This window comes from Tupaia chinensis, unplaced genomic scaffold, assembly GCF_000334495.1.
Source record: "Tupaia chinensis unplaced genomic scaffold, TupChi_1.0 Scaffold000252_1, whole genome shotgun sequence".
NCBI lineage: Eukaryota > Metazoa > Chordata > Mammalia > Scandentia > Tupaiidae > Tupaia > Tupaia belangeri.
In genome coordinates this window covers 7,311,172-7,311,617 of record NW_006159732.1, presented here as the reverse complement: position 1 = coordinate 7,311,617, position 446 = coordinate 7,311,172, and the positions used below count along the sequence as shown (strand labels likewise).

At 66.1% G+C, this 446-nt stretch overlaps 1 protein-coding gene across 2 annotated transcripts in view; it reads right to left on the bottom strand.

Moving 5' to 3' along the window:
- TFAP2B (transcription factor AP-2 beta) overlaps window positions 1–446 on the bottom strand; it is a 28,897-nt gene that overhangs the window by 27,559 nt on the left and 892 nt on the right. The window lies entirely within an intron of this gene.

Sequence of the window (446 nt, the reverse complement as noted above, 5' to 3'; positions counted from 1 at the left end):
GAGGCCCCCGCCCGCCGCTGCTGCGAGTCGCGCCTTAGTACCCGAGCGGCGGCTTCCCGCGGGGCTTTCCGGTGTCATCCCGGAGCTGCGGGGCGCGTTTCTCTCCTGGCCCTTTGGGGAGCTTGTGTGTGTCCCTCCACCACCGCTGGGTCCGACCCCGTGCTGGCCGCGCCAGTCGCCCTGGAGCGTGCGCTTCTTCCTCCCTCTTCTCTCCAACTTTTCCGCTTCCCAATCTCCATTGCCCCGCTCGCCGGCTTCGACCCTTCCTCCTTCCTCAACTCTTCGCCTTTCCCTTTTCCTTTCTCCAAGTTTTCTCTTTCTTCCCTCCCTCGACGCCTCCTCGGAGCCTTCGCTCCTGCCCTTGCCCTCGTAGCAAACTGGAGGTCTCCCAGGCCACGGGGCTCTGGAGCAAGTCTGCGCGGGCCACTGCCGACGGCCCCCTTCCT